Below are 14,396 nucleotides of genomic sequence, written 5' to 3' on the forward strand. Positions count from 1 at the left end.
ATATTGGATTTCTTTTGTGATTCGGGTTATGAATGGATACATGGGATCTTTTGATAAATTCTTTGAAGCAATAGTAAAACAAACTTAAGATTTATATGTGAGAACTTTGGAGAATATTATAGATCATGAAATTATGTTGTTATGAATTTGTGAGTGCGGATTCCGAAACCTTAGTGCTTCGTCATAAGATTTTAATCACTTTAAATTGTTCATGCTTTTGTTTTTTCATTCAAACAAAAAAATCTCTCAAAAATTTGGAACTAGATTAGGGTTTAATTAATTTAGATTTAAAATTGCTTTCAAGAATATAATTCCCTGTGGGTTCGACCTCGCACTTGCAATCCATTAACTACAATTGATTCGTGCACTTGCGAGTTAAATAAATTTGCACAACAAGTTTTTGGCGCCGTTGCCGGGGAATTGTTTATTTTTTGAAACCAATTTATTTCTAGATCCGTTTTATTCTTCTACTAGTTATAATTAGGATTTTATTTTTCTGCAATTTGTTTTGTTTTATTTGTGTTACTAATACAAATTTAAAAAAAAAAAAAAAAAAAAAAGATTTTTCTTTTTGTTTTTTGTTGTTGTTTTGTTTGTGTTACAGCCCTGCTACGATCGAGCACACTTGTGGCCAAGACAGCAACCGCAACAGTTCAGTAGATTTTTGCCAAAATCTTTTGGTCCTTTTTTGTGAGTTTTTAGTTTCTGTTTAAATTAATTTCTGCTTGCAATTGTGTTTAGTTAGTTTAATATAATTTAATTTAGTTCAATTCATTTCAGTTTTTAGTTTATTAGTTTGTTAGCTTGTTAGCTTGTTAGTTCCTATTTGCATGTTCGGTCGTAGGGCTTTAAATCTGGAGTTAAACGCTTTTGATCCTGAAATTGAAAGAACAGCGAGAGAGAATCTAAGACAGCCACCAAACTCACCCACCAATTCTCAAAGTTCCGAGTCTGATTCAGAAAAGTCTGTTAAGATGGGAGAACGAAATCAACCTAGATCCCTTAGGGAGCTGTTCGTACCCAATATTACCAACACACCATCGTGTATAGTGTTGCCAGCTACTCGCTTCGAGTTGAAGCCGAGTACAATAGGCCACCTTCCTGCATTTAGAGGATTAGAGAATGAGGATCCATATGTTCATGTGAGGATTTTTTTGGAAATTTGCGACATTGTTAATACGCAAAATGCCCCAGCAGAAGCGGTGCGTCTTCGGTTATTCCCTCTGTCCCTACATGATAGGGCGAAATCCTGGCTACTCAACAATAGACCTGGATCTATCACTTCTTGGGATATGCTGCAAAGCAAATTTTACAACAAATTCTTCCCAATTTCCAAAATCAATAACCTCCGTCTACAGATCACCAATTTCAGACAGAAAGAAGGGGAAAGATTCACCGATAGTTGGGAGAAGTTTAAAGAGCTTACTATAAAATGCCCACCCCACGGGTTTGAGAATGAGGTGCTTGTTCAAATTTTCTATAGGGGACTAACACCAAGTGAGCGAAACTCACTTGAGACTATGAATGGTAGAGAATTCTTAAGTCTTACTGGGGATGAAGCCTATAAAACTTTGGACGAAATGGCTGAACGAGCACAACAATGGGATTTTCAAGATTGTTGGGACAGACAACAACCCGCTCCCAAGACAGGAGGCATCCATGAGGTGAGGAATGATGCTGAATTAAGGGAAGAGTTCAAGGTTCTCAGGCGTCAGTTTGACACTATGGTCTTAAACAAATCAGTGAATGCAGCAGATACTTACCAAGTTGATGCATGCGGGTTATGTGAGAGTCAAATGCATTTCACTCAAAACTGCCCAACTCTGTCAACAGAGTATCCAACTGAGCAAGTCAATGCCTTCAATGAGTACAGAAAACCCACAACTGGACCGTCTTCTGAAACTTACAATCCAGGGTGGCGGAATCACCCTAATTTCTCTTGGAAGCAGAATCAACCACTGAACCAGAGAGATACATCCATTCAAGCTCAGAATCAGTTCAGGCCATCTCACCAAACTCAACCTCCTGCTTATCAATCCACCACTCAAGGGCCACAGCCTGCACCACAGTCATCACTGGAAGACATGATGAAAGCATTCATGCAATCAATGGATAAGAACATACAAGATATGAAGAATGCTACCATGAGCAATTCCCAAGCTGTACAGGAGCTGAGGAATTCCAACATGGCTAATGGCAGAGACATACAAGAACTTAAGCAGGCCATGATCAAGGTAGAAGGACAAGTTGGCCATATAGCAAATCAAGTGGGGGAAAGAGAAAGAGGGAAGTTCCCTAGTCAACCTGTGCCTAACCCAAAAGGGCAATTTGTGATTGGAAGTTCCTCTGCCTCTATGCATGGTCAGGATCATGTACAAGCCATCACACTTTGAGGTCAGGCAAACAGGTGGATAATCAAGTGGTCATGCCTGAAGAGGCCACTAAGGCTGCAGAAGAGAAGGAAAACCTGGACAAGCCTACGGAAGACACAGGACCGGACATTGCCATTCCGATTACTGAGGATCCTTCCAAAAAGTATATACCCAAGGCTCCGTATCCAGAAAGACTGAAACCGCCAAAGAAGAGCTCGAAGTTCGATGATATTTTGGAAGTGTTCAAGCAAGTGCAGATAAACATTCCATTCCTAGATGCCATCCAGCAAGTGCCTTCTTATGCCAAATTTCTGAAGGATTTGGTCACCATCAAGAGAAAGACGAACGTCCCCAAGAAAGCTTTCCTGACTGAGCAGGTCAGCTCTATCTTGCAATACAAGATGCCTGTAAAGTATAAGGACCCTGGATGTCCTACCATTGCTTGCAAGATTGGTGACAATCGAGTTGAGAAAGCTCTGTTGGATTTGGGTGCCAGTGTAAATCTACTGCCATATTCAGTATTTGTTTAGTTGGGATTGGGAGAATTGAAATCCACTTCAATTACGCTTCAGTTGGCTGACAGATCTGTGAAGGTTCCAAGAGGAATTATTGAAGACGTGCTGATCAAAGTTGATAAGTTCTACTACCCTGTGGACTTCATTGTCCTAGATACAGAGATGGAAAATGCAGAAATTCAAGTTCCAATCATATTAGGGCGTCCCTTTTTAGCTACGGCTAATGCCCTAATCAACTGTAGAACTGGAGTCATGAAGATATCATTTGGAAACATGACAGTGGAACTGAACATCTTTGATATCAGCAAGCAGCCATTTGAGTATGAGGAGGTCAGAAGCACATGCTTAATTGAGGAGATAGTAGAGAAAACTGTCAATGAACCAGATATTGAAGACCCTTTGGGAGAATGCCTGATTGCACTGGGAAGTGACATGGCACTGGACACTTTATTGGAACAAGCTGACGCCTTGTTAGACTCAACGCCTGAGATAAAGACGGAGACTACAGAAATTACTTTGACATCGTCCCCTGATCCATCTTCATTAGTAGTTGAGCCTGTCAAGCGGGAGTTGAAGCCTCTACCAGACACCCTGAAGTACAAGTATCTGGATCCTATAGAATCTCTGCCTGTGATCATTGCTGCCGATTTGGATAGTGATCAGGAACATGAGCTGTTAGAAGTTTTGAGAGAGCATAAAGAAGCAATCGGGTGGTCAATAGAAGATATCAAAGGAATCAGCCCTGCAGTAGTGATGCATAAGATTCATCTGGAAGAAAATGCTAAAACTTCTCGCGAGCCACAGAGACGGTTGAATCCGGCCATGCAAGAGGTAGTTCGAGCAGAGGTAATTAAACTTCTGGATGCGGGAATCATATACCCAATCTCTGACAGCAAATGGGTGAGTCCCATTCATGTGGTGCCGAAGAAGGCAGGGATTACAGTTATCAAGAACAAGGAAAATGAGTTGGTCCCCACTCGTGTGCAGTCAGGATGGAGAGTGTGCATTGACTACAAGAAGTTAAATGCCGTGACAAGAAAAGACCATTTTCCTCTACCTTTCATCGATCAGATGTTGGAGAGATTGGCAGGCCATGAGTACTACTGTTTCCTTGATGGTTACTCCGGCTACAACCAAATTCCTCTGGACCCCGAAGATCAAGAGAAGACTACTTTCACTTGTCCGTTCGGTACGTTTGCCTATCGCCGTATGCCGTTTGGATTGTGCAATGCACCCGCCACTTTTCAGCGATGTATGATCAGCATCTTTTCAGATATGGTTGAACGTCACCTGGAGATCTTCATGGATGACTTCTCAGTCTTTGGCTCATCATTTAGGGAATGTCTACATCATCTCACATTGGTGCTGGTACGGTGCAAGGAGAAGAATTTGGTTCTGAATTGGGAAAAATGCCACTTCATGGTGAAACAAGGAATTGTTTTAGGGCATGTAATTTCCCACAAAGGTATTGAGGTTGACAGAGCTAAGGTTGATCTGATATCTAACCTTCCGCCCCCGCGGACAGTTAAGGAGGTTCGGTCATTTCTGGGACATGCTGGGTTTTACAGAAGATTCATCAAGGACTTCAGCAAGATAGCAAGACCTCTATGTAATCTATTGGCAAAAGATGTTCCTTTTGACTTCAATGACAAGTGCCAGACAGCCTTTGAGATTCTGAAAAAGACCTTAACTTCTACACCAATCATTCACCCACCTAATTGGGGGGTTCCGTTCGAGATAATGTGTGATGCCTCTGATTATGCTATGGGAGCCGTTTTGGGTCAGCGAGTAGAGAAGATTCCGCATGTCATATACTATGCCAGCAAGACTCTGAATGATGCACAACTTAACTACTCCACTACTGAAAAGGAGTTGTTAGCTGTAGTGTTTGCTCTGGATAAGTTTAGATCTTACTTGCTAGGGTCTAAAGTCTTAGTCTACTCGGATCATGCTGCACTGAAATATCTATTGTCAAAGAAAGATGCTAAATCTCGTCTCATCCGGTGGATTCTGTTGCTGCAAGAGTTTGATATTGAAATTCGGGACAAGAAGGGTTCCGAGAATGTGGTAGCTGACCATCTATCTAGGCTGGTTGTCGACTTCAATGAAAATGCTGTGCCGATTGCTGAGACATTCCCTGATGAACAACTTATGCACATCTCTCAAAATCATGCACCATGGTTCGCAGACATAGTGAACTACCTTGTCACTGCCCAAATGCCATCACATTGGACTAGGCAAGACAAATCAAAATTCTTGGCTGGGGCGAAGTACTTCTTTTGGGATGATCCTTACCTGTTCAAATACTGCCCAGATCAGATTATAAGGAGATGCATTCCTGAAAATGACCAGCAAAATGTCCTATCTTTTTGCCATGATCATGCATGTGGAGGCCACTTCAGTTCTAAAAAGACCGCGGCGAAGATTCTTCAAAGTGGATTCTATTGGCCCTCCATTTTTCGTGATGCCCATGCCTACTGTTCAGCCTGTGATAGATGCCAGAAGTTGGGGAGCATTGGAAGAAGGAATATGATGCCGCTGAACCCGATCCTTATTGTGGAGCTGTTTGATGTTTGGGGCATTGATTTCATGGGTCCCTTCCCTAATTCTTATGGGTATCTTTTCATCCTTGTGGCGGTGGATTATGTTTCCAAGTGGGTGGAGGCTATTGCCTGCAAGACTAATGATCACAGAGTCGTGTTGCAATTTTTGAAGGAAAATGTGTTCGCACGTTTTGGGACACCACGTGCCATCATCAGTGATGGGGGGAAGCATTTCTGCAACCGATATTTTGAGCAACTCATGAAGAAGTATGGTATTACTCATAAAGTTGCAACTCCCTACCATCCTCAGACAAGTGGGCAAGTTGAGATATCCAACAGAGAAATCAAGAGGATATTAGAAAAGACGGTGAACCCGACAAGGAAGGACTGGTCTCTTCGACTCAATGACGCTCTGTGGGCATACCGGACTGCATTCAAGACTCCAATTGGCATGTCTCCCTACCGACTCGTGTATGGCAAGGCTTGTCACCTCCCTGTGGAATTGGAGCACCGGGCTTATTGGGCTATAAAGCAGCTAAATTTCAACCTCACCAAGGCTGGTGAGCAAAGGAAGTTACAGCTAGATGAATTAGAAGAATTGAGGAATGATGCCTACAACTGTGCCAAGCTATACAAAGATCAGATGAAGAAGATCCATGACCAAAACATTTTGAGAAGATCATTTGAAGTTGGTCAGAAAGTCCTCCTTTACAACTCACGTCTGCATCTGTTTCCAGGAAAGCTCAAATCCCGATGGACTGGACCATTCATAGTGCGTGCAGTTTCTACTCATGGAGCCATCGAAATCCAGGATCCTAAGAATGGAAGTGTTCTCAAGGTCAATGGTCAGCGGTTGAAGCCATTCTTGGAACTGGAAATTTCGGAGAGTGAGGAATTGCCTTTGGAAGATCCTACATCGTCTACTTAATCATCAGCGGTGAAAAGTCTGGCTGAAGACTGTAAACTTAGCGCTTATGGGAGGCATTCCTTTTTCTTTGGTATTTTTAGTCATTTTTTGTGTTGTTTCGTCTATCTTCATTTTTGTTTTATTTTTGTGTTTTTCAGGACAGGTGTTATTATGAGTAAGTTTGGGGGTCGTCTCTTTGCTCACTCTGGTTCCTTATACCTCTTGGTATTGTGTTTCTGCCTACATTGAGGACAATGTGTGATTCAAGTTTGGGGGTATGGAAAAACACTTTGTCTATCTTTGTCTATTTATTTTTGTTTTTTATTTGTTTAGTTTTATTTGTCTTTTTGTGTTTAAAAAAAAAAAAAAAAAAAAAAATTGAAAAAAAAAAAAATTATTATGCTATGTTTTTGTCAAGTTTGAGTTAAACAGTGACTGTGGTTTGCATTTCATTAGCTTTCTTAAAGGGTTGAACACATCATTATGTCATTTGGAGTCTGAGTCCTTTGACTTATTTTTGGATAAAAGAGATTTCACTTGTTTTTAGATAAATTTTTATGAGCACATTAGCATGTTTTCTGTGAGGTATGATGTTTGAGCTTAAGCTTGTTCTCTTTGAGATTTGTTGGATGACCTATTGATGAATAACCATTGGCTTGCAAGATATAAAAAAATAAAAAAGTAAATAAATAAATAAAAAGAGAAGGAAAAAGAAAAGAAAGATCATGTTGAGTTTTTCGCTGAGTAACCGGACCTCTTGCCTCATTAAGCATTGAGTGTTCGTGTCAAAAGGTGTGAAATTCAATATTGATTTAAGATATGGCTAGTCTGGCTTCGTAGCCTTTTTGACTTAAGTTACTAAGCCCTTAGAGATGTTTTACATCTAGTGCCCTAAAGCCACCTGGCTTGGGAGTCATTGGCCTAACACTTGTTACATGGGTCAATTAGAAAGCTTAAGGGAGTTAGACACTACAAAGTCTGTTAAAAAAAAAAAAAAAAAAAAAATTGCATATCTTGCCTTGGTTGTTTCATCTGTTAGGGATTCTTACAAATTTTATAGAACTTGTCTTGAGTTTAAGCTGAAAGCTTCATGATTGTATGCTAATTACACTTTACACATTTCAGAACATATGAAGTCTAAATTGTTCATTTATGAGTGATTTGATTCTGGATTTCCTTTTGATAGTGATGATGGTGTTTGTCTTTTTAAGTTTGCTCATGAATGAGAACCATGGTTTATGTGAAACTTCTTTCTTGTTAACAACATAGTACTACAATGTTTGTGGGTATCATTCCTGTTAAGCCCTCACGAGACTTCACTCGTCCACTAGGGATGCCTAGGGGTTTAAAAGGCTTGTTGCATATGCTAAATGCAATCGTCTCTCCCACGAAAGAGGATTTATGTTTTGTTTTGTTTTGTTTTCATTCTATTTTTCGTTTTGTTTTGCTAAGGGACTAGCAAAAGTTAAGTTTGGGGGTGTTTGATGTGTGCCAAATATTGCATATTTGGACCCCTTAATTTACTTGTGTTAATCCTTTAGCTGTGTTATTATCTGATGTTCTGTGTTAGTTTTGTGTTTTTAATATTTTGTAGGTGTTGAAGAAAAAAACTACTTTTTGGAAGAAAACACACTTTGAGAAGACCTAGATGATATGGTTAAGTTTAACCAAATCCAAGAAATGGGTAAATCGGATTAAGGATAAGATTGGATAAAATTTCGAATTAGATTCAAATTCAGATTCTACACGTCTCAGTATTTTGACCATAACTTTTCGCTCACATATCCGATTGAGGTGATTCAAGCGGCGTTGGGAAGCTAACTCAAAATACTAAAATTCATTGTGAAATAGGATTTTGCTAATTCGGACGTTTACTATTCCAAAATCGTCCCGTAATTAAATGGTACAAACCTGGACGAATTGTATCCGATTTCAACTTGTAAAACCCTAAGTTTTAGGTCTATAAATAGGGAATTATCAGATTAGTTGAGGGGACTACGAATTTGAAGATTGCAGAGGAGAAAGAAGAGAGTTTAAGGTTTTCCTAACTTTTGAATCTCTACTTTGTGATTCTTATTTGTAAGTACTCGATTTTACATTATGAATTCAATCAATTTTGTTTTGTCTTTCAATAACATGAGAGGCTAAACCTTCAACTAAGGTTGAAGATGAAGCCTCACTTATGATTAGCAACTTTGTTTCATGTATGTAATATTTCCCAATTTAATGGTTTAATTGCTCTATTGTTTTACTTCTAATCAATTGGATTGAATAACTCTTGGATATCTTTTGTGATTCAAGGATACACTTGATGATTTAAGATTATTCAATATAATTGATTGCTTGGTTTTCTTTGTTAAAAATTGGATTTCCCCTGTGATTTATTCTCTGGATACAATTGATGTTTTGATAAAGATTGGATATTTTCTTGTGATTTACGGATACAGTTAATGATTTGATCGAATATTGGATTTCTTTTGTGATTCGGGTTATGAATGGATACATGGGATCTTTTGATAAATTCTTTGAAGCAATAGTAAAACAAACTTAAGATTTATATGTGAGAACTTTGGAGAATATTATAGATCATGAAATTATGTTGTTATGAATTTGTGAGTCCGGATTCCGAAACCTTAGTGCTTCGTCATAAGATTTTAATCACTTTAAATTGTTCATGCTTTTGTTTTTTCATTCAAACAAAAAAAATCTCCCAAAAATTTGGAACTAGATTAGGGTTTAATTAATTTAGATTTAAAATTGCTTTCAAGAATATAATTCCCTATGGGTTCGACCTTGCACTTGCAATCCATTAACTACAATTGATTCGTGCACTTGCGAGTTAAATAAATTTGCACAACAATCACAAGTCACCGACTAATTGATTGTGATAATCTCTTTAACATTGATGGAGATAATTTCTTTAGCATCCTCCCATTAGAAGAAAGATTAAGCCCCACATCCATGTCCCAAAGAAATTATGATCTTTTCTATGATTGATTGAACTTGACACAATTGAAGATTCAATTGAATGTTTGACCGAACTTAGTGCAATTGTCACATTGATCGTGATACGTTTAAATGATCAATCGATCTCTATGGATTTTGAATTATCTATCCTTGTGCATTAGTCCAATCAATCATGATAAGATCAATCGATCGATCATAGTGCATTAGTCTGATTGATCAAACTTGACACAATTAAAGTCCCAATCGACCATCTGATCGATCTTACTACATTAGTCCGATTGATCGTGAAACGATCAAATGATCGATCAAAATCTATGAATTTTGTATTATATATCATTGTGTATTAATCCCATCAATCATGATAAGATTAATAGGTCAATGGTAGTGCATTAGTCCAATCCATCGCGATAAGATCCATTGATCGAATCTAGTGAAGTAGTTCGATCAATCCATAAATTTTAGGACGAAGAAGATTGAACTCCACAATATCGAAGTCGTTGGTCAATAAAAATATCGTACAAATCTTTAAAAATTAAAAAATAATAATAATAAAAAAAAAATTTTTAAAATCTTAAAAAAAAAAAAAGGGTTAAATACCAAATACCCCCCTGGGGTTTGGTAACTTTATTTTTATCCCCCTGGGGTTTCATTTTTATCACAGGACCTCCCTGGGTTTTGATAAAAGACCAAGTTAGTCCATCCGTTAGTTGACCGTTAGTTGACCGATAGGACTGACATGTGGACCAATCAAATGTTGACACGTGGCACCTATTTAATTTTTTAAATTTTTTTTAATTAAAAAAAATGTTTTTTTTTTTAAAAAAAAAAAAAAAGAAAAAAAGAAAAAAAACAATTGGGGTGGAGGCCACCCCAATGTTTTTCTTTTTTTTTTTTAAATACATTTTAATTTAAAAAAATATATATATATATTTTTAAATTTTTTAAAAAAAATTTTAAAAAATTAATATATGTGCCACGTGTCGACGTCTGATTGGTCCACGTGTCAGTCCTAACGGTCAACTAACGGATGGACTAATTTGGTCACTTATCAAAACTACAGGGACCTCCTGTGATAAAAATGAAACCCTAGGGGAAAAAAAATAAAGTTGGAAAACCCTAGGGGGGTTTGGAGTATTTAACCCAAAAAAAAATCTAAAAAAATATATACACAACTTTATAAATTTATTTTTTTAAAGAAAACTATAGGTTAATATTATTTTTTTTGGTAAGCTAAAAAACTTAAAAAAACTATCAGTTTTAGATATCGATGTTGTAGGATTATATTAGTGTCGACGAAAAGTCGATGCTAATATAAAACGATGTCGTTTTTGTCCGAAAAATCATGCATGATCTAGTGGCGTTGTTCCTGAAATTTTCGCACAAAACATGTTTAATCTCTCGCGTGTTTTTCTTTCTCTTCCTCCCTCTCTCTCCCTCTCGTTGTACTGCAAAAATGGGGACTGGGCGACACCAACTCCTACCCTGGTTCTACATCCCTCTTTGCCCTTTGTTTTCATTCTAGCATTCTAGAGAGAGAGAGAGAGAGAGAGAGAGAGGGGGGGGAATAGATTGTAAGCAATATAAATTAGCAACGAAATAATTTAATTATATAAATACCTCCGATCATTGCTTTGCTCAAGAAAGTGAAGAAAACCTTTCTTGAACAATCAAAGAGCCTGACAACAGAAAAATATAGAGAAATAGGTTATTCTGACCTATGCCTACCAATATCAAATAAGGGAATACACAGGGCTTTTTATAGGTAGGTCAGGGACTCTTATTCTTAAAAGTTATTGATTTTGATCCTCCCATCAAGGAGCAAACCACTCAATAAAATCAATTTTATAACATCTTTTTGAATTCCATAACATCCTTTTGCTAGAATAAATTCCTCAATATCGTAACCAAATTATAATAAATACAGTAAATTAAAATGTTACATAAAGTCCATATCTTAAATGGATTTTCTTACATTCTCCCACTTGGCCCCTATGACACATAAATTCCTTATACGGTTCGATTCTATAATATGACATTTACTTTATTTATTCCAACCATTTATGGAATCCTCCCACTCACACAAGGAATACTACATATGAATCATGGCGGTAAAACCATTATATAATATGACATCCCTTCCATGCATTACAATATATAATATCCCCTAAATCAGTATTGTATGGGCAATCAAACTTTATGAATAAAGTTCCCAAAAGTTATTTAGGTCCAACTTTATTTTTATTTCCATGGATAAGGTAATAAATGTGAACAAAACTTCATAACAATAACTTGATGTCTATAGACTAAAAGAAATAACTAAGTACAAAATGAATTAGTGAGCCCCATATGGTCCACATGAATTTTAAATAGCTTTACTGGTAAGCCTTTAGTCATAGGATCCGTAATCATCAAATCAGTATTGATATGCTCAATGAACACTTCATTTCTTTTGATGTTCTCTCACACATGAAGGTACTTGATGTCGATATGCTTACTTCTGCTTCCACTTTTATTATTCTCAGAGAAGAATATGGCAGCACGATTATTGCAGAAGATCTTTATTGGTCTTGCTATAGAATCGAAAATCTTGAGACCACCAACAAAATTTCTCAACCATAGTGTCTGTGTAGTGGCTTCATAGCACGCAATAAATTCTACCTCAATTGTAAATGTAGCAACTATAGTTTACTTGTTGCTTCACAAGGATATAGCCCCTCCAGCAAGAAGAAAGATATACCCTGAAGTAAACTTTTTGTTGTTGTGAGTTTTAATGTTACTCGTAAGTGCACATATCGTTTACTATATAGCTTTTTAATTTGATTCCTCACCTAAAAGGGGCAACTGGCTTTTCTATATAGACTTATATTACTTCCCTTCTGTTTCTTTCTTTGTCCAATGGGCATCGTCTTTGCATTCCATATGTGAGGGGCACGTGGCTTTTCTTTACATATATACCAATTTTCATAAATAAATACTAGACATAATTTATTAGAAATGTCACTTTACGACCCAATGACAATTAGGATTTTTAACGAGCTAAAGTATGAATAAAAGGTCAAATCATGGGACTAGTCCTAATTTTTAAGCATAAAAATACATATATATTAACTTAATAAAAAGAAAATTTGAAAATACAAGTTTTGTATCATGGTAATTATAGATGTAAATTAAAATGGTTATACAGAAAGAATAGTCTTTGTAAATTAAAGAATATACAGAAAATTAAAAAAAAAAAATAATAAAGGGCATATGAGTAACAGATGGCTGGAATTAGAGATGGCTTGACTCAACGAGTCTACCATTGCGGAATTATCACGTGAGACAATTAACGCCTCACGTCAGTGCGTGCGTATGCTCTTTCCTCATCCCATACATGTCTATGTTTTTTTTTTTTTTTTTTGAGAAGAGATCAATTCTCATTAATTAGAAAGAAACATCATCATGAATGTTGTGCAAATTTATTTAACTCGCAAGTGCACGAATCAATTGTAGTTTAATGGATTGCAAGTGCGAGGTCGATCCCACAGAGAATTGTATTTTTGAAAGAGCAATTTATATCTAAACTAATTAAATCCTAATCTAGTTCCAAAAGGGTTTTGATTTTTGAGTTTTGAAAATTAAAGGATAAACATAAACTAAATAAAATAAGTAAATCTAAGGATAAAGGTACTAAGGTTTGGGAATTCACACTCACTAAATCATAACAACATACTTTATGTTCATCAATATTAATCCGAAGTTCTCACAAATTAAATCATAGATATGTTTTACTATGCTTCAAAGAATTAATCAAAACCATCCCATGTATCCATTCATTGACCAAATCACAAAAAGAATCCAAATTCAATTGAAACACCAGATGTATCCGTAGAACAAATCACAAGGGATATCCAATTTTTATGAGTTAAAAGCCAAGCAATCAATCATATGAAATTATCTCAAATCATCACATGTATCCTTGAATCACAAGAGATATCCAAGACTCCACACAATTGATTAGAAGTAAAACAATTGAAATATAAAACCCAATAAAATCAGAATAATAAAAACTTACATAAAAGTGATGATGTTCTTCATCGGTGAGGCTTTATCCCCAACCTTAGTTGGGAATTTAGCTCCACATAAAAATATAATCTAAACCTAAACCTAAACCTAAAGAAAAACTAAACAAAAGAATTTTGCTCTCTGGGATTGTGTGTCTTTTCTTGAATGCAAAGAAGTCTATTTATAGGCTTAGTGAAGTCCTAGAAGCCCAAGTAAACCTAGATAATTCGGAGGTCTGTCTCCCAGTCAAAATAGAAGTCTGAAATCGGAATAGGATTCATCCAAATTTGTGTCTCTTAATTGCGGGGCGATTTTGACATAGAAACCGTCCGAATTACGAAAATCCTATTTCACAACAAATTGTAGTATTTTTAGCTAGCTTTCTAATGCCGTTTGAATCACTTCAATCCGATATTTGACCGGAGAGTTATGGTCAAAATACTAAGACGTGTGCAGAATCTGAATTTGAATCCGATCCGAAATCTTATCCAATCTGAACTTTAATCTGATTTAACCTTTTCTTGGATTTGGTTAGACTTAACCACATCATCTAGGTCTTCTCAAAGTATGCTTTCTTCCAAACTTCGCATTTTTCCCTTTAAAGCTGTAGTTTTTCTTCAATGACCTACAAAATACTAAAAACACAAAACTAACACAAAATATTAAATAACGACACAACTAAAGGATTAACTAATGTAAATGTAAATAAAGGGGTCTAAATATGCAATATTTGGCACTTATCAAACACCCCCAAACTTACATTTTGATAGTCCCTTAGCAAAACAAAACGAAAAATAAAATGAAAGCAAGAAACATAAATCCTCTTTCGTGGGAGAGACGATTGCATTTAACATATGCAACAAGCCTTTTAAACCCCTAGGCATCCCTAGTGGACGAGTGAAGTCTCGTGAGGGCTTAACAGGAATGATACCCACAAACATTGTGCACTATGTTGTTAACAAGAAAGAAGTTTCACATAAACCATGGTTCTTATTCATGAGCAAACTTAAAAAGACAAACACCATCATAACAGTCAAAAGGAAATCCA

The 14,396-nt window shown here is 36.6% G+C and overlaps 1 non-coding gene and 1 pseudogene across 1 annotated transcript; one reads left to right on the top strand and one right to left on the bottom strand.

Moving 5' to 3' along the window:
- Positions 1 to 1,343: 1,343 nt before the first annotated feature.
- LOC132162675 (small nucleolar RNA R71) lies at positions 1,344 to 1,450 on the bottom strand. The gene has a single exon (XR_009438254.1). It is a non-coding gene; the product is annotated as a small nucleolar RNA R71 (small nucleolar RNA).
- Positions 1,451 to 2,282: 832 nt separating this feature from the next.
- LOC132162638 (uncharacterized) lies at positions 2,283 to 6,256 on the top strand (annotated as a pseudogene).
- Positions 6,257 to 14,396: the final 8,140 nt, after the last annotated feature.

The sequence above is a fragment of the Corylus avellana genome, chromosome ca9, assembly GCF_901000735.1.
Source record: "Corylus avellana chromosome ca9, CavTom2PMs-1.0".
Taxonomy (NCBI): Eukaryota; Viridiplantae; Streptophyta; class Magnoliopsida; order Fagales; family Betulaceae; genus Corylus; species Corylus avellana.